The sequence below is a fragment of the Triticum urartu genome, chromosome 4A (genome assembly GCF_056163025.1).
Source record: "Triticum urartu cultivar PI428250 chromosome 4A, HENAU_Tu73, whole genome shotgun sequence".
NCBI classification, from domain to species: Eukaryota; Viridiplantae; Streptophyta; class Magnoliopsida; order Poales; family Poaceae; genus Triticum; species Triticum urartu.
Genome location: NC_141876.1, coordinates 320,148,131 through 320,170,478, shown reverse-complemented (window position 1 = coordinate 320,170,478; position 22,348 = coordinate 320,148,131).

The following is a 22,348-nucleotide window of genomic DNA, read 5'->3' as shown; positions in this document are numbered from 1 at the left end:
TCAGAGGCAGGGTTATCTTCCACCTGCACATCTAGTCTCTGTTCGGGCTTCATTGACTTCCCTCAATGGCGAAGCCCTGGCAGAAAATTTCCCCAATCTTTCTAAAGAGGAGCAGGTGTGCTTTGTTTCTTTCATTCTGAGGGGCGTAAGATTCCCTATCCACCCTTTCCTCAGAGGTCTCCTGGAGTAATATAGCCTCAAACTGCACAATATGACGCCCGGATCCATCCTGCATATCGCGGGCTTCGTGCTCTCTGCGAGCTGTTCCTAGGCTGTGAGGCCCATATCAAATTATGGCGGAAATTCTTCTGGCTCGTTCGCCGCTCCCACAAGGGAGCTATATTCGAGGTGGGCTGCGCCAAAGTATGGCCGGATATATATCCACCGGATGTAGGTTATCATAAAGTAGTATTGTTGACCATACCCTTGAGGTAAAAGGTTGGGAGGCAAAACTATAAGCCCCTATCTTTCTCTGTGTATGATTGAAGCTTTCAACCCATAAGTATCACGTGAGTGTTAGCAATTGTGAAAAATTAAATGATAGGTGTGTATGTGAACTTGCTGATAAGCTCTTATATTGACTCTTTCTGATGTTATGATAAATTGCAATTGCTTCATTAAATGAGATCATAGTTTGTTAGTTTTCAATGAAGTTTCTGATTCATACTTTGCCTTGTGAATGAATTGTTACTTTAGCATAGGAAATTATATGGCAATATGTGTTGTTGTTCTAAAGATGATCATGATGCCCTCATGTCTATATTTTATATTGTCGACAGCTCTATCTCTAAACAGGTGGGCATATTTTTAGATTTCGGCACTCTCCTGAGGACAAGCAAGGTCTAAGCTTGGGGGAGTTGATACGTCCATTTTGCATCATGCTTTTGTATCAATATTTATTGCATTATGGGCTGTTATTACACATTATATCACAATCCTTATGCCTTTTCTCTGTTATTTTATAAGATTTACATAAGAGGGAGAATGCTGGCAGCTGGAATTCTGGACTGGAAAAGGAGCAAATATTAGAGACCTATTCCGCACAACTCCAAACGTCCTGAAACTTCACAGAGAATATTTTTGGAATATATAAAAAATATTGGGTGAAGAAAGCACCAGAGGGGGGCCACCTGCCAGCCACAAGGGTGGAGGGAGCGCCCCCCGGCCTTATGGGCCCACTGTCAGGCCCCCGATGCCCATCTTCTGCTATATGGTGTGTTTTGACCTAGAAAAAATAAGAAGGAAGCTTTCGGATGAAGCGCTGCCGTCTCATGGTGGAACCTGGGAAGAACAAATCTAGGGCTCCGACGGAGTTGTTCTGCCGGGGAAACTTCCCTCCTAGATGGGGAAATCGAAGCAATCCTCATCACCAATGATCCTCTCATTGGGAGGGGGTCAATCTCCATTAACATCTTCACCAGCACCATGTCCTCTCAAACCCTAGTTCATCCCTTGTATCCGATTTCTGTCTCAAAACCTCATATTGGTACCTGTAGATTTCTAGTAGTGTTGATTACTCCTTGTAGTTGATGCTAGTTGGTTTATTCAGTGAAAGATCATATGTTTAGATCCTTAATGATAATTAGTACTCCTCTGATTATGAATGCTTTGTGTCGTGGGTTTGTCACGGCAGATGTCCTCGTGAAAGGACTTAGTCATGGAGCCATCGCAATGGGTTAGCTTAAAGGGGTTAAACCGGACAAGGGGACACGGGAGTTTATACTAGTTCGGCCCCTTCGATGAAGGTAAAAGCCTACATCTAGTTGTGATTGGTATTGCTAGGGTTTCAAAGGCCAGGGAGCGAATCCTATTTGTCTGGCTCTGGAGTTGTTGTTGTCTGTCCCTAAACCGCGGCCGGGTCGTCCCTTTATATACATAGGTTGACGCCCGTCGGGCTACAGAGTCCCGAAGCCGGATCATAAACGTATCCGGTTCGGCCTCTCTCTTTCTATCTTACTATACAAGTTACATGACTAGGCTGGTTTACATTTATAGACTGTAACTCGCCTTTGGGCCCTCCGTAAAGCGCCATCATCTTTACATTTTCACGGGCTTCTAATCTTCAAAGAGTCAACCCGGCTACATAAGGCCGGTTTAGCTCCAGTAGTAATATCCCCAACATTAGGCCTGAAAGCACAAGTGCTCCCTAGGTGGTTTTGATAATTGATGACAACATATCTCTTGTTGGACTAACATTTCAATCTAGCATGTTTCAGATAAGTTCAACAATGGAGTGGCATGGCATGGATGTGAAAGTGGAACCCTCAAAATGCTAAGGACAAAGGATTGGCTCAAGCTCAAAAGGTCAAGACTCTTCATTTTATATTTTAGTGATCCAAGATCACATTGAGTCTTTAGGAAAAGCCAATACTATTAAGGAGGTATGAGGTGTTGCTTAATGAGCCTCTTGCTTCATGTGCTTAGTGATATGCTCCAAAACCCTCAGCTACTTTCCCACTTCCACATATGACCTAAACCCTAAGCCAAACTCGGTCCTACCGATTTTTCCTATCCGGCGCCACCGAGTTCCAATTGTCATAAGCCACTGCCAAACCCTAATCATTTCGGTCTCACCGATGGGATCTCGGTCTCACCGAGATGGGCTTGCAAACTCTCTGTTACCCATTGCAATATTCTCGGTCCCACCGAGATATGCAATCGGTTCCACCGAGTTTGCTTGGCCAAATCTTAGTTTCACTTATTACCCAAATCGGTCCCACCGAGTTTGAGTAATCGGTCAAACCGAGTTTTGGATTTACCCTAACCCCAGCACATCGGTCCCACCGAGTTGATCCAGTCGGTCCCACCGAAATCTCTAACGGTCACTAGGTTTACATTTTCGGTCCGACCGAGTTTATTGATTCGGTCCCACCGAGATTGGAAAACTGTGTAACGGTTGGATTTTGTGTGGAGGCTATATATACCCCTCCAACTTCTTCTCATTCGGTGAGAGAGCCATCAGAACACACATACCATTCCAACTCATATGTTCTGAGAGAGAACCACCTACTCATGTGTTGAGACCAAGACATTCCATTCCTACCATATGAATCTTGATCTCTAGCCTTCCCAAGTTGCTTTCCACTCAAATCTTCTTTCCACCAAATCCAAATCCCATGAGAGAGAGTTGAGTGTTGGGGAGACTATCATTTGAAGCACAAGAGCAAGGAGTTCATTACCTACACACCATTTGTTACTTCTTGGAGAGTGGTGTCTCCTAGATTGGCTAGGTGTCACTTGGGAGCCTCCGACAAGATTGTGGAGTTGAACCAAGGAGTTTGTAAGGGAAAGGAGATCGCCTACTTCGTGAAGATCTACCGCTAGTGAGGCAAGTCCTGTGTGGGCGATGGCCATGGTGGGATAGACAAGGTTGCTTCTTCGTGGACCCTTTGTGGGTGGTTGCTTCTTCGTGGACCCTTCGTGGGTGGAGCCCTGTGTGGACTCACGCAACCGTTACCCTTGGGTGGAGCCCTGTGTGGACTCGTGCAACCGTTACCCTTCGTGGGTTGAAGTCTCCATCAACGTGGATGTAGGATAGCACCACCTATCCGAACCACGGGAAAAACATCCGTGTCTCCAATTGCGTTTGAATTCTCCAAACCCTTCTCTTTACATTCTCGCAAGTTACATGCCTTACACTTCGCTGCTCATATACTCTTTGCATGCTTGCTTGATATGTATTGTGTGTGTTGGAATTGTGCCTAAACTCCACTTAAACCGAAAAAGCTTAAAAATTGTAACTTGAGCATTATGTGTCTAATCACCCCCCTCTAGACACATCTACTTCTAGATCCTACAAGTGGTATCAGAGCTTTGGTCTCCATTGCCTTGGTTTAATCACCATTGGAGGAAGATGGATGTGTGTACATTAGGGAGTCTTAGGCATAGAGTGCCTATTCTTGGTGGAGAGTACTTTCATGAGTGAAAAAATGAGATGCTTTTAATCTTCAATCAATATCATTTGAACAAGTACATTGCTAGACCTTGTGCACCTCATATTGATCCCTTGCATCCTACCCTAGATGAAGATATTGACATGATTCGCAATCTTAGAACTATTGAGCTCATCATTAGAGGATTGCCCAAAAATTTGATTGCTAGTTTGCCTACTCAAAATTGCGCCTATACTATATGGAAATTTCTTGAGGAACGGTTTCCCAATCATTCCTTGAAAACTTTGGATGAAATTCTCCATAAATCTATTGCCTTGAGTAAGATGAACTCTAGTGATCCTAGTTTTGGTAAATGTCTTCTTGAACTTGCCAATCTTAAGCATGCTAAAGGAGATGTTGGAATCATTAATGATATCATACTCAAAGCTATAAGAATTCATAAAAGTGACCACTTTGATGATCATTTATCTGATGAATTACCCTCCCTAGGAAATGATGAATCACAAGATCATGATGAACATGAATATTACGATGAGGATGATAGTGACTCCGATCTTGATGATGCAATGAGACATTTTGGTCTTATGGCAAATCTTCGGGGATATGAATCAGGAGGAAAGGAATGGGTTCTTGATAGTGGATGTACTGATCATATGACCGGAGATGAAGAGATGTTTCGTCAGCTTGCTGAAAATGACGGCCCTCGAAAATATGTCACCTTTGGTGATAATTCAAAGGGTAAAGTGGTTGGCCTTGGTAAGGTGGCCATCTCACATGATAGTTCCATTCAAAATGTCATGCTTGTTGAATCTCTTGGCTACAACTTACTTTCAGTATCTAGACTTGCTGATTTCGGTTTGAATGTCCTATTTACTGAGGTAGATTGCCAAGTATTTCGTCGAGACAATCATAAAATGGTCTTTACGGGTATGCGTAGAGGTGATCTTTACATTGTCGATTTCTCTAAAAAGGCACAACCTAAAACTTGCTTTGTTGCTAAATCCTCAAAAGGTTGGTTGTGGCATAGACGACTAGGTCACGTTGGCATGAGAAACCTTGACAAGCTTATTAAAGGAAATCATATCCTTGGAGTTAACGATGTCATATTTGATAAGGATAGACTTTGCAGTGCCTGTCAAGCAGGTAAACAGGTTGGAGGAAGACATCCCGTGAAGAACATCATGACCACAAGGAGGCCACTCGAGCTACTTCACATGGATCTTTTTGGTCCCAATGCCTACAAGAGTCTCGGTGGAAATTCTTTTGGTCTAGTTATAGTTGATGATTTTTCAAGATTTACGTGGGTGTTCTTTCTTAATGACAAGTCGCAGGTCCAGAAGATCTTCAGAAACTTCGCTAGGAAAGCCCAAAATCAGTTTGATGTGAAGATCAAGAAGGTTCGGAGTGACAACGGAACGGAGTTCAAGAACGCAAATGTGGACACCTTTCTTGACGAAGAAGGGATTTCACACGAGTTCTCGGCTACGTACACACCTCAACAAAATGGAGTTGTTGAGAGGAAGAACCGGACGCTCATCAAAATGGCAAGAACGATGCTTGATGAATACAAGACGCCAAAGCACTTTTGGGCAGAAGCGGTTGAGACAGCTTGTCACGCAACAAATCGCTTATATATTCACAAGCTACTCGGCAAGACGGCATATGAGCTCCTCACCGGTAACAAGCCTCAAGTTGGATACTTTCGAGTATTCGGCTCAAAGTGCTACATTCTTGATAAGCATCGTCGATCAAAGTTTGCTCCTAATCTCATGAAGGTTTTCTACTTGGTTATGGCTCAAACTCTCACACTTACCGTGTCTACAACAATTTCACCCGAAAGGTTGAAGAGACGGTAGATGTGAAGTTTGATGAATCTAATGGCTCGCAAGTAGAGCAATTGCCAATTGATGTAGGAGACAAAGACCCTTCAGAAGCAATTCAAGACTTGTCCATTGGCAAAATTCGTCCAACGGAGGTGAAGGAGAGTACTTCATCTGTCCAAGTGGAAGCTTCTACTTCACGACAAGGTGAACCAAGAATCGACACGGAAGCATCCACAAGTGGGACACATCAAGATGAAGAAAACGAGGAAATACGTCAAGACGAACATCAACAACCTCCTTCTCCACCACGACAAGAGAACGACGACGTCAACAATGAAGAAGGCCAAGAAGAAGAACAAGATGAAGAAGATGTTCAACGAAGACCCAAGCAAAAGCTCTCACGAGTTCGAGCAAGAATTGCCAAAGATCATCTCGTCGAGCAAATCCTCAATGATATACAAACCGGGAGAATCACTCGCTCAAAAACTCGTTTAGCTAACTTTTGTGAAAATTATTCATTCATCTCTAGCATTGAACCAATGAAGGTTGAAGAAGCATTGGAAGATCCAGATTGGATAAACGCTATGCATGAAGAGCTACATAATTTTGAGAGAAACCAAGTTTGGACATTGGTTGAGAAGCCCGACAACAACCACAACATCATTGGTACCAAATGGGTGTTTCACAACAAGCAAGATGAAGATGGACAAGTGGTTCACAACAAAGCACGTCTCGTCGCCCAAGGGTACACACAAGTCGAAGGTATGGACTATGGTGAGACGTATGCTCCCATTGCTATACTTGAGTCCATTCGCATCTTACTTGCCTATGCTAATCACCATAATATCACCTTGTACCAAATGGACATTAAAAGTGCTTTTCTAAATGGTGAAATAGAGGAGGAAGTTTATGTCAAACAACCTCCCGGCTTTGTCAATCCTAAGAAACCAAATCATGTTTACAAACTTCACAAAGCTCTTTATGGTCTTAAACAAGCTCCTAGAGCATGGTATAAATGCTTGACCAAGTTCCTTACTACAAGTGGTTTTGAAATCGGTAAAATTGATTCTACTCTTTTTACTAAAAGGGTTAATGGAGAACTATTTGTATGCCAAATTTATGTTGATGATATCATATTTGGTTCAACTAACCCTCTCTTTAGTGAAAAGTTTGGAAAGCTAATGTCAGAGAAGTTTGAGATGTCTATGATGAGTGAACTCAAATTCTTTCTTGGGTTGCAAATCAAGCAAACTAAGGAAGGTACATTTGTCTCTCAAACAAAGTACACCAAGGACTTATTCAAGAAGTTCAATATGCAAGAATGCAAAGGTATGTCTACACCCATGCCTACTAGTGGACATAATGATTTGACCAAAGATGGTGAACCTGTTGATCAAAAAGTTTATCGCTCTATGATTGGTTCATTGTTATACCTATGTGCTTCACATCCCGATATTATGCTAAGTGTGTGCATGTGTGCACGATATCAAGCTGCTGCTAAAGATTGTCATCTTAAGGCTGTGAAAAGGATAGTGAGATATTTAATCCATACACCAAATTTTGGCATTTGGTATCCCAAGAGGTCTTCTTCTGATCTTGTTGGCTATTCTGACTCGGATTATGCCGGAGACAAGGTTGATAGAAAGTCCACTTCGGGTACTTGTCAATTTCGTGGCAGATCTCTTGTGTCTTGGTCTTCCAAGAAACAAAACTCGGTATCCTTATCCACCGCCGAAGCGGAATACATTGCCGCTGGTTCATGTTGCGCTCAATTACTTTGGATGACCCAAACTCTTAAAGATTATGGGATTTATGTGAAACATGTTCCACTGCTTTGTGACAATGAAAGTGCTATCAAAATTGGTCATAATCCTGTACAACATTCTCGAACTAAGCATATTGAAGTTCGTCATCATTTCATTCGAGATCATATTGCTAAGGGTGACATCAATCTTAAGCATGTTCGCACCGATAAGCAATTAGCAGATATATTCACTAAACCGCTTGATGAGAAAGTGTTTTGCAGGTTGAGAGGAGAATTGAACATCATTGATGCTTCGAACTTGGAGTAGAAACTCCATTGGATACATGCAAGACATGAGCTTATGACTAATCCATGATATATCTCTTATGATAACTATCTTATGTCTTGGATATATTTGCACCTTGCATGTTGTCTAACCCATGTAGGTGCTTGGTTGAATCTAATTCCATGAGATTGCGACTCACTCATATCCCGAGCGATCTCTACATCACCAAGACTCTACACAATAGTGGTTGAAGACAAGGAAGCACAAAACCATGAAACATATCCTTTGACAAACTCTTTGATTAAGCTTCATGATTGTCATTTTTGGATACACAAGTGCTCTTACTTGCAAGAACTAACCCATGTAGGTAGATGAACTCAAACTCCAAGTGGTGCTCCCAACTCTTGATGAACTACATCAACCTTGAGCACCCACACAAGTTCAACTACATGAGCAAGAACCACATCACCACCCAAGGTATGTTATTCCATCTTAGAGAAGCTTTACTCCAAGACATGAGTCAAAGCAACTCAACAAGATGTGAATACATCAAGATGCTTAAACGAAAAATGGTAACCCCATTTTGAGCTTAAACGATGAGTATGACCTATGATCAAGTGTTCTAACTTGACTCCTAAGTCAATATACTCTAACATAGGTGACCATGTCACCGCCCAATTCTAGATGAAGTTCTCTTGTGTTCCTGTCTGAGTTATTGCATTTGTCCCTTGCATATTTGTTTCTTTCTTTTTAAATTAAAAAAAACTTCATCTAGAAACCTTTTACCTTTTTCTTTTTGATTTTTGTTCTGCATATTTCTGCATCAAATTCCTCGCAAATCTTTCAGCTAATTCATTGCAAATCTTTGTGAGATCTTACTTGACTAGTGAGCTGAGGTGACAAGTGTTTTTCTCTGTGATGAACTCGGTTTCACCAAATAGCCATTTTCAGTCCAACCGAATCCCTTCGGTACTACCGAAACATGCCACTCGGTGCCACCGATTTCGCAACAGGAAAAACAGTTTGCCACATATTCTATAATTCTTCTGATCCAGCTCCACTCAATGAATCTTGTCCTCTACAAGCATCACAGTTTTATTCCCGGCTTTGTACTGAATCTCAAGGACCAAACCTATTCGACGGATTCCAGGAACAACCTTCTTGGAAATTGATGTCAAAGGGGGAGAGAGAGATCACATCAAAGCTTATCATCAGGGAGAGAGAGATCACATCAAAAGCTTATCACCTAAGGGGGAGAGAATACTCAAGGATCCCATATATTAAGGGGGAGAAAGAAATCTCCAAGGGGGAGAGAATACTCAAGGATCCCAGATGCTTGATGTTCAAGAGGAGAGATGCCACATGTCTTTTTGGGGGAAAGACATGTTCATATGAACTCATTTGAATTTAGTTCTATTCATATCCTTCAGCTCTGATTTTCTGTTTCCTATCTTCTCCCAATATCCCATGTAAGATTCGACACCTAAGGGAAAGAAATCAGTCAAATTCATTGCATATCTTTATTCTTGGGGACATGTTGAATTCAATATGGTACCTTGTACTCACTCTCTACATGTCATCCCAATCTTGGTATTCTTGTGGTTTCTTTTGTTTGCTCTGGCTAGTGGACGTACCTGTGTTATCTAACCTTGTTTGTGCAGGTTCATTCCATCCTAAGCCAACTCAAGACCACAAGGTAAGTATATGCATCAAAATCATGAGTATGAGGAGTTCTTGCTTATGTACATACTGTTTGCAAGAAGGACTCATGAGCATGAAGGTATTTTCCTTGATAATCTTTTGCTCTGATGCATATGGCCAAGATACATGTAACACTTTGCCTACTCTGTCATGGTTATGCTCTCACATGCCTCTCTATTTCATATTTACATGAGTGCATACATGTAGGTTACATGTCCTTCCAAAGCTTTACTTGCTGTTCTTTATATCTTTATCTAAAGCTTTGATGTATGTTGCCATCAATTACCAAAAAGGGGGAGATTGAAAGCACAAGTGCTCCCTAGGTGGTTTTGATAATTGATGACAACATATCTCTTGTTGGACTAACATTTCAATCTAGCATGTTTCAGATAAGTTCAACAATGGAGTGGCATGGCATGGATGTGAAAGTGGAACCCTCAAAATACTAAAGACAAAGGATTGGCTCAAGCTCAAAAGGTCAAGACTCTTCATTTTATATTTTAGTGATCCAAGATCACATTGAGTCTTTAGGAAAAGCCAATACTATTAAGGAGGTATGAGGTGTTGCTTAATGAGCCTCTTGCTTCATGTGCTTAGTGATATGCTCCAAAACCCTCAGCTACTTTCCCACTTCCACATATGACCTAAACCCTAAGCCAAACTCAGTCCTATCGATTTTTCCTATCCGGCGCCACCGAGTTCCAATTGTCATAAGCCACTGCCAAACCCTAATCATTTCGGTCTCACCGATGGGATCTCGGTCTCACCGAGATGGGCTTGCAAACTCTCTGTTACCCATTGCAATATTCTCGGTCCCACCGAGATATGCAATCGGTTCCACCGAGTTTGCTTGGCCAAATCTTAGTTTCACTTATTACCCAAATCGGTCCCACCGAGTTTGAGTAATCGGTCAAACCGAGTTTTGGATTTACCCTAACCCCAGCACATCGGTCCCACCGAGTTGATCCAGTCGGTCCCACCGAAATCTCTAACGGTCACTAGGTTTACATTTTCGGTCCGACCGAGTTTATTGATTCGGTCCCACCGAGATTGGAAAACTGTGTAACGGTTGGATTTTGTGTGGAGGCTATATATACCCCTCCAACTTCTTCTCATTCGGTGAGAGAGCCATCAGAACACACATACCATTCCAACTCATATGTTCTGAGAGAGAACCACCTACTCATGTGTTGAGACCAAGACATTCCATTCCTACCATATGAATCTTGATCTCTAGCCTTCCCAAGTTGCTTTCCACTCAAATCTTCTTTCCACCAAATCCAAATCCCATGAGAGAGAGTTGAGTGTTGGGGAGACTATCATTTGAAGCACAAGAGCAAGGAGTTCATTACCTACACACCATTTGTTACTTCTTGGAGAGTGGTGTCTCCTAGATTGGCTAGGTGTCACTTGGGAGCCTCCGACAAGATTGTGGAGTTGAACCAAGGAGTTTGTAAGGGAAAGGAGATCGCCTACTTCGTGAAGATCTACCGCTAGTGAGGCAAGTCCTGTGTGGGCGATGGCCATGGTGGGATAGACAAGGTTGCTTCTTCGTGGACCCTTTGTGGTGGTTGCTTCTTCGTGGACCCTTCGTGGGTGGAGCCCTGTGTGGACTCACGCAACCGTTACCCTTGGGTGGAGCCCTGTGTGGACTCGCGCAACCGTTACCCTTCGTGGGTTGAAGTCTCCATCAACGTGGATGTAGGATAGCACCACCTATCCGAACCACGGGAAAAACATCCGTGTCTCCAATTGCGTTTGAATTCTCCAAACCCCTCCCTTTACATTCTTGCAAGTTGCATGCTTTACTTTCCGCTGCCTATATACTCTTTGCATGCTTGCTTGAATTGTGTGATGATTGCTTGACTTGTCCCAAAATAGCTAAAATCTGCCAAGAACTAAAATTGGGATTTCTTTCACTTAAACCGGCGCACAGAGTTTGTGAATGGCCCGAACACAGAGCCTGGTGGCATCTCGATTCAAAAGCGGAAAGAAGTGGAATTTCCTCATGCCAAACATCATAGCCACCCAAAGGAATGGAACCAAACATGGTTTTATTGCAGAGACACTTCGCCTAAGGATGAAAATCCCCTCCCCGGCTTCCGTGATCATAGATTATCCAATACTCACCCAATGCCACAACTCCTGAGCTCTTCAGAAAGGGCAAAATACGCTCCTCAAATCGCCAAGCTCTGGGCCTTTATGGCAAACGGTTTAACAGGTGTGGATTTTGTGCGCTGTTGGATATCCTGGAGTATCTTGCCGCTAAGCCGGCGTCCCAGTTTAATGTGCGAATATACCGATGAAGTTGATGATCCTCAATGCCACTGCAACATCCAATTATCTGAGGAAGAAGTTACTGAGGGTGTAAAGAAGATTCTGAATGAATCGGAACTGGTCTGTTGTCAAACCGGTCTGAGTCCCTTCTATACCAAGAACAAACCGCCTGCTGTAAGCATTACACTTCCTCTTCATCTCTAATATCTTTAACTTATACAAGCTGTAACCCTTCTTCTTTATATATACATAGGCTGATGACCCCTTCTGGAAACAGAAATCCATGGAGAAAGCGGCAAAACCAACTAGAGACAAAGTGGTCAAACCAACCCGCCCGAAGACCAAAACCGTAAAACGGACGTCAAAGTGGAAAATGGCTGACCGGATTAATATGGAACTTGATGATGATACTGATGACCCAGAAGTTGAGGTAGAACTTGACACACTTGCCTCTCTTTTTATGCATCTTGTTAACAATGATCTTCCTCAGGAGGAGGCAGAAGCTAGTCAGGCTGATGACATAGAGGTAATTACCCTATCCTTCGGTTCAGACTCTATGCCAACACAAAAAAACACGCCAAACAATCCGGAAAGTAAGCTTTTCTCATCCTCTTGCTCACTTGGATCCAACATTTATTTTGAAGACTCAACAGCATGAAGCTCGCCGGACAACCCGGCACAGTGGCCAACAGGTCACCTCTACGGGTTTACCTGATACTCCGGTTCGGAAGCGCCAGTCTGAGGTCTCTCCTACTTCTGACCATTCTTACCCCAAGGCAGGTTATTTCAGACAGCCTCTTAATCCGTCCGATTCAAATTATCAGGTGACACCTCCTTCCTCTTCTTGTGAATCGACAGCAACTCAACTCCCCCCTTTGAAAACTGTGGCCGTGTGAGTTATGAAAAACCTTTCCTTTCAATGCTCCCTACATCTTTTGAACAAGATGTTAATCCTTTCTTATTCTGTTTGCCGGGCCAAAGCCAAACCCAGCAAGAAAGCTCGGGTCACCAATCCGCCAGAAGACCCTGTTGCCAAAGAAGAAGAACCAAGAGGTGAACCGGATCATACTGGTGAACCGGAAGGCCTCCATCCTGAAACAACTTTTGATGATCCGCCCCTTGACGGCCAACATACTGACGAACCAACAGATGCTGAGCCTGCCGCCCCTGATACTGAACCGATAGAACCAAACCGGTCTAATCCATTGAAAGACACTGAAATTCCATCATCATCCACCAAAAATCCTGAAGGCCAAGGTGATGACGTTATTATTACTGGAATAGGCCACAGCTCTCCTGGTCATCCCGTCATTTTGGCTCAGCATAGTGCCAAAGAAGAGCAAATTGCCAAGGATAAAGTTAAATGGAACAGCGACTTATAAAACATGCTCATCTTAACGCTGATGAGCTTCATTCCGGCTTCTTAAACCGTCTGCACTCAAACCGGGATTATGAAGCCGGTTTGGTGAATTTGATGAAAGAACGATATGAGGTAAATGCTTCTCCCTTGTACATTGATTTATAGCTAAAATACTATTCCAAGTAGCCTCCAAGAACCGTTTTATGATTGTTAATCATAAACTGGGTCTTTGTAGCACTTCAAGCATCTGATCATTGATCCTTGCAAAGGCGTGTCCCCAATCATAGATAAGACTCATGTTTGAAAATATTAGATAACGTTCTGCAGCATAGCCCCCAAAGGCCGGTTTAACTTGGCAAGTTATTCCGGTTTTTAATACACACCTCCGGTTTAGACCAAACGTACATTAGCCCACAAGTGTCAAGGATAATGCTTGCATTGTTCTGGAGACTTGTATAGAGGGTAGTATTTGAAAGCAAAGAGGCATTATCCCCCAAGTATGAAGTGGATAACTTGTTATATGCTTTATACTTAGTGCATAAATATGTTGTTTTGTTTAATATACCTTCAATGTTGCGGGCTTTACTGAGAAACAAAGATGCCCAAAACTCTGACTTGCAAGAAAATGTGAAGTCTCAACAAGCCAAAGCTGCAAAAGCCAAAGAGGAGCTGACACAGGCCCTGGCCGAAATGGAAAAGCTGAAAGAATCCTTCAACCAAGATCGTGTTGAATGGGAAACCGAAAAAGACGGTTTAACCAAAAGAGCTGTAGATGCTGAGGGAGCCCTGAAACCGGCAGTTGAAGAACTAGCTGGTTTGAAGCGCCAAATCAACGCTATGGCCTATGCTATCTTTGGTAAGTGTCTGTTTATGTATGTTGCACCAGTCAATGAATCTCAAAACTAACCAAAATGTTGATAAAATCTTTGGCAGGAACTCGGATCACTCATCTTGGTGCAGATATGCGGATGAAGCTCAAAGCAGCATATACATTGGTTGAGAAACTATACTCTGGGTCTCAGCGAGCCATTAGTACAACAGCTTACAACAAACCGGCGCCAACGTTGATTAAGGAGACCCTTGAGAAGCTGGGCATCTTACCGGCGCGTATTGCCGAGTTGAAAAGAGCCGCTGCGAGAGCAGGGGCATTAACCGCCCTTATTCGAGCCAAGGCCTGGATTCCAGACCTTGAAGTGGAGGATATCATTAAAGGATATCCAGGCGTTAAAGAAGACGGTTCAAACTTTGACAATGATGATCTTCGGCGGTTGACCAAACAGATGCAGCCAGCGGCCAGCAAATTGGCTGAGGACACCGATTTGTCCCATTTTCAACCGTTTTATGATGCAGAAGGGAAAAGACAGCCGGCCGAGATCCATGAAGTCGAAGAACTTGTGCCTCCGATTCGTAAGCACACTTATGCCCCTAATATTAACCCTTCTGATCTTATCCATGAGGAAGCAGTATTCCAAGCTTATAACGGAGGCTCCGGTTTATTATATGGTATAAGAAAGAACAGATACCCCGCTTATAACGGAGGCTCCGGTTTATTATATGGTATATACACGGTCATAAATATGTACAGGTGAAGAGCCTATGGCCTCAAGTATAGTAAGGCCGAAGGAGAGCTATGTTCCATGGCCGCTTTGTCTCCTCCTCCGATTGACGTGAGTCTTCACGCTCTCGAACATCAATGAGGTAGTAGGATCCGTTGTGCAGATTTTTGCTGACCACAAAGGGTCCTTCCCAAGGGGGGGATAACTTGTGCATAGCAGTCTGATCCTGGATGAGCCGGAGCACCAAATCACCTTCTTGAAAGGTTCTAGTTTTTACCCGGCGGCTGTGATAACGCCAAAGATCTTGTTGATAAATCGCCGAACGTGCTGCTGCAAGATCCCGCTCTTCATCCAACAGGTCCAGAGAATCCTGACGTGCCTTCTCATTATCAACTTCAACATAAGCTGCCACACGGGGCGAATCATGACGGATGTCACTAGGAAGAACCACCTCCGCTCCATAAATCATGAAGAAAGGTGTGTAAGCCGTAGATCTGTTGGGTGTGGTGTTGATGCTCCATAACACAGAAGGTAGCTCCTCGACCCAACAAACCGGCGTCCGCTTTAAGGGAACCATAAGCCTTGGTTTGATACCCCATAGAATTTCTTGATTTGCCCTTTCCGCTTGACCATTAGATTGGGGGTGAGCCACTGATGCTAGATCAAGCCGGATGTGCTCATGTTGACAGAATTCTTCCATCTCTCCTTTCGATAAGTTAGTACCATTATCTGTTATAATGCTATGTGGAAACCCAAACCGGAATATCACCTTTTTGATGAATTGAACCGCCGTGGCTGCATCACACTTGCTGACTGGCTCTGCCTCTACCCATTTAGTGAATTTATCAACTGCTACTAACAGGTGGGTCTTCTTGTCCTTGGAGCGTTTGAAGGGTCCAACCATATCCAGCCCCCAAGTTGCAAACAACCACGTAATTGGAATCATCCGCAACTCTTGAGCCGGAACGTGCGCACGGCGGGCAAACTTTTGACATCCATCACATCTTTTGACTAAATCCTCCGCATCAGCATGCGCCGTCAACTAGTACAAACCATGGCGAAAAGATTTAGCAACCAACGACTTTGAACCGGCATGGCGACCGCAATCCCGTTCATGAATTTCTCGCAAAATCTCACAACCTTCTTGAGGAGAAACGCATCGCTGAATTGCTCCTGAAACACTGTAACGATGTAACTCCCCATTGAGTATGGTCATGGACTTGGAACACCGGATTATCTGTCGAGCCAACGTTTCCTCAGCTGGTAACTCGCCCCGGTTCATGTAATCCAGATATGGGATCGTCTAATCCGGTATGGCATGCAGAGCTGCCACCAACTGAGCCTCCGGATCAGGAATAGCCAAATCTTCTTCGGTTCATATTTTGACTGACGGATTGTGCAATACATCAAGAAAGACATTGGGCGGAACCGGTTTACATTGGGAACCAAGACGACTTAAAGCGTCCGCCGCTTCATTCTTCCGCCGGTCTATATGGTCCACCTGATAACTTTAAAGTGACCAGCCACTGCGTCCACCTCTCGCCGATATGCAGCCATGAGTGGGTCCTTAGAATCCCAAGTGCCAGACACTTGCTGAGCCACTAGATCTGAATCGCCGAAGCACTTAACCCAACTCAAATTCATCTCTTTAGCCATCCGAAGACCGTGGAGTAAAGCCTCATATTCAGCTGCATTGTTAGTACAAGGGAACATTAAATGGAGGACATAACAAAACTTGTCACCTCGTGGGGAAGTTAATATGACTCCAGCCCCTGAACCCTCTAACTGTCTGGACCCATCAAAATGAATAGTCCAATATGTATTATCTGGTTTCTCCTCAGGTGCCTGTAACTCCATCCAATCGCTGATGAAATCCACGAGTGCCTGGGACTTGATTGCTGTGCGGGGTATATATTTGAGCCCGTGAGGTCCAAGCTCAATGGCCCACTTGGCAATCTGGCTAGTTGCCTCTCTGTTTTGAATGATGTCGCCCAGAGGAGTTGAACTGACCACTGTGATAGGATGGCCCTAAAAATAGTGTTTGAGCTTCCGGCTTGCCATAAACACCCCATACACCAGTTTCTGCCAATGTGGATATCTCTGCTTTGACTTAATGAGCACCTCACTGATATAATAAACCGGCCATTGAACCGGATACTCTTTGCTAGGCTCCTTGCACTCTACCACAATGGCTACGCTGACAGCCCGGGCATTAGCAGCCACATATAATAATAATGGCTCTTTATCGATCGGTGCTGCCAGCACGGGCGGTTCCACTAGCTGCCTCTTCAGATCTTCAAACGCCTTATCAGCTGCCTCACTCTAGACAAAGTTATCTGTTTTCTTGAGCATCTGATATAAGGGGATGGCCTTCTCTCCAAGGCGGCTGATAAACCGGCTCAAGGCTGTAATCCGGCCGGCCAGACGTTGAACATCGTTAATACGTGCCGGTTTAGTCAAGGACATAATTGCTGCAATCTTTTCTGGATTAGCCTCAATGCCTCTGTTTGAAACCAAAAAGCCTAAGAGCTTGCCTACTGGGACACCGAAAACACACTTCTCCGGATTGAGCATCATCTTGTAAACCCGGAGATTGTCAAAGGTTTCCCGTAGATCATCTATCAATGTCCCCTCCTTTCTGGATTTGACCACAATATCATCCACATACGCATGAACATTGCGCCCAATTTGCTTATGAAGGCAATTCTGAACACATCGCTGGTAAGTTGCCTGGGCACTCTTGAGTCCAAAGGGCATGGAAACATAGCAGAAGGCTCCAAAGGGAGTTATAAAGGTTGTCTTCTCCTGGTTCTTAACTGCCATTTTGATCTGATGATAACCAGAGTAAGCATCCAAAAAACACAAACGATCACAACCCGCCGTAGCATCAATTATCTGTTCGATGCGAGGGAGAGCAAAGGGGTCTGCATGGCAAGCCTTGTTTAGATCTGTGTAGTCCACACAAATGCGCCAAGTGCCATTTTTCTTAAGAACCAGCACCGGATTGGCTAACCACTCTGGATGAAAAACTTCGACAATAAACCTAGCAGCCAACAGGCGGGCTACCTCTTCACCTATAGTCTTGCGTCTTTCCTCATTGAAACGGCGGAGGAACTGTCGGACCGGTTTGAACTTAGGATGAATGTTCAGTGTGTGCTCAGCGAGTTCTCTCGGTACACCTGGCATGTGAGAATGTTTCCATGCAAAGATATCCCGATTCTCACGGATGAACTCGATGAGCGCGCTTTCCTATTTGGGATCCAGGTTAGCGCTGATGCTGAACTGTTTGGATGAATCGCCAGGAACAAAGTCAACCATCTTAGTGTCTGTAGCTGATTTGAACTTCAATGCTGGATCATATTCTGTAGTTGGCTTTTTTAAGGAGGTCATGTCTGCCGGATCAACTTGCTCCTTATAGAATTTTAACTCCTCCGTGGCACAAACCGACCTAGCATAAGCCGCATCGCCTTCTTCACACTCCAAAGCAATCTTTCTACTTCCATGTACTATGATAGTCCCCTTATGACCTGGCATTTTAAGCTGTAGGTAAACATAACATGGCCTTGCCATGAACTTAGCATAAACCGGCCGCCCAAACAAGGCGTGGTACGGACTTTTGATCTTCACCACCTCAAATGTCAATGTTTCTAACCATGAATCGTAGTCATCTCCAAAAGCTACCTCCAAATCTATCTTACCAACAGGATATGCAGACTTACCAGGCACCACACCATGAAATACCGTATTCGACGGTTTAAGATCCTTATCTGTCAACCCCATATGGTGGAATGTATCATAATACAAAATATTGATACTACTTCCCCCATCCATGAGCAATTTAGTGAACTTGTATCCCCCAACTTGAGGGGCTACCACCAAGGCCAAATGACCTGGATTATCAACCTGGGGCGGGTGATCCTCTCTACTCCACAAAATAGGTTGCTCCGACCAGCGTAAATACTGAGGTACTGCCGGCTCAATGGAGTTGACTGCCCTTTTGTGAAGCTTCTGATCACATTTGCACAAACTAGTAGTGAAGACATGATATTGCCCACTGTTCAGCTGTTTGGGATTGCTCTGATAACCCGACTGCTGCTGCTGCTGACTCCCCTGATGGGTGTAACCTTCCTGGTTGCCTTGGTGTCCTTGATTGACATGTCCGGTTTGATTGCCTGGAAACCCTGAACCGGAACTACCACCTCCGTAACCCGGCCCGTGGAAACCTCCTCCTGAACCGCCGGGCGGGCCGCTGTCATATTGGAACATATTGGAATTCTTGAAATCCCGCATGATATAACAATCTTTCCAGAGATGTGATGTCGGTTTCTCCTTCGATCCATGCTTTGGACAGGGCTGATTTAACAAATGATCCAAATTATTGCCTGGACCTCCACCCCTCTAGGGCTGCTTGCCTTTACGGTGCTGGCCATTCTCCTGCGCGTTGGTATTTGTGACAAAGTCCAAATTAGTGTCGGCCTTGCGCTTACTAGTATTTCCATGTCCTGCCGGATTATGTTGTTGGCCTTTGGCATTGCCGTTCTTCTTACCCTTCTCCGGTTTGTCCTCCTCTGAATCCGGATCCTTGGTATTATCTGAATCGGCATATTTAACCAAAGTGGCCATGAGTGTTGACATGTCGTTGCAGTGACGTTTGAGCCTTCCCAACTTCTGTTTCAACGGTTTGAAACGGCAATTGCCCTCTAACGTTAACACTGCGGTGTCCGCATTGATACGATCTGATGAATGCAAAATCGCCGAGACCCGTTTGACCCAATGGGTCGTGGACTCAACTTCTTCTTGGACACAAGCGGCCAGATCTACAATTGACATTGGCTGCTTACACATATCCTTGAAGTTCTGGATAAACCGGCGCTTCAGTTCGGCCCATGATCCAACAGAGTTGGTTGGCAAGATCTTCAACCAAGTGCGAGCTGTTCCTTCCAACATCATGGTGAAATATTTAGCACAGACCGTCTCAGCCACATCTAACATCTCCATTGCCATCTCATAGCTTTCCACCCACGCCTCTGGTTGCAAATCGGCGGTGTAATTTGGTACCTTACGAGGTCCCTTGAAATCCTTGGGTAGTCGCACATTATGCAAAGCGGGAGTTAAACATGGTACCCCTAAGGAACTGAACATCGCCCCTGGCTCCACGGAGGCGGTGGGGTGAACCGGAGTATGCTGTCGTGCTCTGTGTCGAGCTGTCAACTCGGCCTCTCGACGTGCGCAGCCATGGTCCACAACATCTTGCGCATTAGCACCTCCCCCAGCCGGGTTGTTCCCTCGTGGCGAATTTCGGCGACGTGCACTACTGGACACGGCCGGTTCGTCCTCCACGTGTCTGCTATAACTCCGGCTTGGACAGGGAGTGGAATGAATCCTCTCACGGCTGTGTGAATATGCTTGCTGTTGATTTAGTGCTGTTTGAAGGAGATCCCTGGCCCGACACGCTTCCACTGCAACCGGTGACTCGCTGTCGGTTGGGAGGGCCGCCAGGCGTGAAGCGGCGGCCACAATGTTGTCCAACGGGTTGGAATAATGTTCGGGCGGTGTTTGTGGTACAACGTTGTTCTGGCGAGGCAGGTCCATCATGCGCGGCTGAACCGGCGCTCCTGCTCCCGGCGCCCCCGCCCGGTTTAGCGTGGGTTGGTTACCACCTCCTGCACCTGGTGTGTTGAAAAGATTCTGCGGCTCATAAACCGACGGGAGACATGATCGGTACCTTCTTCTCATGACTTCCTCTGAAGCATTCTGATCCACTCTAATCCGGTAAGCCTGTGCTTCCAACTCGGCCCGCTCCGTAGCCATCCTGGCATTCTCTGCTGTCAGGTCCGCTTTAGACTGGGCTATCTGATCTTTCACTTTTACAATCTCCGCATCATGCTGATCCCTGGCTGCTACGTCCACCTCCATGGACATCAATGTTGCTAGAGCGTCGAACAAATCAGATAAGACCTGGGCCGGAGGTGGCGCCGAGCTTCCTGCCCCTACTGGTGTGGCCGTCGTTGAACCGGAGAGCATTGCTGCGGCGGTAGATGAATGAGGCGCCGATTGTGTGCCGGCCATGAAGATGGCGGCCCGATTTGGCGGACCAGGGGAATCCGGAATACTGTTGTACTCGGATCCTCCCTCAATCCGGCCGTCCTGCAACTGGTAAAGCGATTCGGTTTCTCGAGAAGACTCGTCATCAGAGTAGACTACGGTTTCTCCATCGGACACCGGTCCGTCCTCATACCCCGATCCATGGACGACACTTACGAAAACATGCCTTGCCTCGGGCTGATCCGGCAAAGAACTTGCACGCCGAGCCATTTCGATGATGTCGGTGCAGATGTCTGGCTTGGGGGCCGGTTCGCCGATCTTGCCGATGAAGACGTGAATCCCACCAAAGGGGACCCGGTACCCGTATTCGATTGAATCGGCCTCGGGACCCCATCCTGCGTTGTCGATGTAGAGCTTGCCGCAGCGACTCTTCGTCATCCGGCCCACAGCGTATCCCTTGAGTCCATCGAAGCTGCCCTTCAAGAACTCAAAACCATCGTGCAATAGCCCCATGGTGTGCGCCAACTATCGTGGGTTTGTCATGGCAGATGTCCTCGTGAAAGGACTTAGTCGTGGAGCCATCGCAACGGGTTAGCTTAAAGGGGTTAAACCGGACAAGGGGACACGGGAGTTTATACTAGTTCGGCCCCTTCTATGAAGGTAAAAGCCTACGTCTAGTTGTGATTGTTATTGCTAGGGTTTCGAAGGCCAGGGAGCGAATCCGCTTTGTCTGGCTCTCGAGTTGTTGTTCTCTGTCCCTAAACCGTGGCTGGGTCGTCCCTTTATATACATAGGTTGACGCCCGCTAGGCTACATAGTCCCGAAGCCGGATCATAAACGTATCCGGTTCGGCCTCTCTCTTTCTATCTAACTATACAAGTTACATGACTAGGCCGGTTTACATTTACAGACTGTAACTATCCTTTGGGCCCTCCGTAAAGCGCCATCATCTTTACATCTTCATGGGCTTCTAATCTTCAATGAGTCAACCCGGCTACATAAGGCCGGTTTACCTCCAGTGTAATATCCCCAACACTTTGTGAGTAGTTACGTTTGTTCCTCAGGACATGGGAGAAGTCTTATTATAAGTAATCATGTGAATTTGGTATGCGTTTGATATTTTGATGAGATCTATGTTGTCTCTCCTCTAGTGGTGTCATGTGAACGTAGACTACATGACACTTCAACATTAGTTGGGCCTAGGGGAAGGCATTGGGAAGTAATAAGTAGATGATGGGTTGCTAGAGTGACAGAAGCTTGAACCCTAGTTTATGTGTTGCCTCGTAAGGGGCTGAATTGGATCCAGATGTTTCATGATATGGTTAGATTTATATTAATTTTTCTTTTGTAGTTGCGGATGCTTGCGAGAGGGTTTAATCATAAGTGGGAGGCTTGTCCAAGGAAGGGCAGCACCCAAGCACTCGTCCACCCACATATCAAATTATCAAAGTAACGAACACGATTCATATGAGCATGATGAAAACTAACTTCATAATAATTCACATGTGTCCTCAGGAGTGCTTTGCTTTATATAAGAGTTCGTCCATGCTTGTCCTTTGCTACAAAAAGGATTGGTCCACCTTGATGCACCTTGCTTACTTTTGTTACTTGTTACCCATTACAAATTATCTTATCACACAACTATATGTTACCGATAATTTCA